A 1,222-nucleotide genomic window follows, 5' to 3' on the forward strand; every position below is an offset into this window, starting at 1 on the left:
ACCTTTCTTACAGTAATTTTGACATTTTTAATGGATCCCGAGAGAGAAGGCTTCATTGAACACAGACCGGTGACTAGTGCAATAGTCCCCCTTTCTCTTCAGTTTCAGTTACCCACGGTCAACCGAGGTCTGAAAATATTAAATGGAAAATTCCACAAGTAAACAAATTGTAAGTTTTAAATTGTGCACTGCTCGAGTCGCTCGCTGAAATCTTGTGCTGTCCTGCTCTGTCCCTCCTGGGACATGCATGAATCCTCCCTTTGTCCAGTGTATTCATGCTGCATACGCTCACTGCCCGTTAGCCACCTAGTAGCCATCTCAGTTTGACTGTTGTGGCGTCACAGTGCTTGTGTTCAAGTAATCCTTATATTACTTAATAATGGCCCCAAAGTGTAAGAGTAGTAATGCTGGCAATTTGGATATGCCAAAGAAAAGCCGTAAAGTGTATGTATGTATGGGATTCAGTACTTTCTGGGGTTTCAGGCATCCTCTGGGGGCCTTGGCACGTATCCCCCATGGATAAGCAGGGGCTTCTTTATTAGAATTTGAGAAATCAGCAAAATGTCAGAGGTGAGATCACTTTGTGGGAAAAGGGACTTTTCCTGTAAGCCTCATACTATTATGCTCAAGTAAGGCCCACTTTATTCCTCAATAAGAGAATAGTCAATCTAAAGATATTTAAAACAGAAAACAAATGGGACAGTAACCAAATCATTTTAACTTCCATTGATTTCAAAGTGGTATGAAAAGTGTGCTTTCGTGATCAGGTTTTAATACATTTACCTGTGATGACCTGTACCTGAGAGTTATAGGGCTTCATTTGCCAGGGTTGTAGGAAGTGTATCTCCAAATATTAGGCTAGATTACAATGCTGGTGCTGGGCAGTTATATCTCAGGTTCAAGTTTCAAATCATCTGTCTTATGGTTTATTTTCATGGCTTTATTTGCCGGAAAAAGCTGTCTTTCATGACCATGCTTGTTAACACTGCTGAATTTCTGGATCTACGGACTGGCTCAAACCACTGTGGGCACAGGAGAAATTGTATTAATTTAATTGTTAGGATACAGGCCAGTTGGTGTGTTCTATATGTTCACTGTCTTATGCCAGCTCTTAATTTGAAACATACTGACATCTGGCAGGGCCAGAACACATTTTTGCTTACTCATTGTATGTGTATACGTGTAATGTTTCTTTTATTAAAAAATTCTATGGGGAAAAAAG

The sequence above is a fragment of the Hipposideros armiger genome, unplaced genomic scaffold (assembly GCF_001890085.2).
Source record: "Hipposideros armiger isolate ML-2016 unplaced genomic scaffold, ASM189008v1 scaffold_84, whole genome shotgun sequence".
NCBI lineage: Eukaryota > Metazoa > Chordata > Mammalia > Chiroptera > Hipposideridae > Hipposideros > Hipposideros armiger.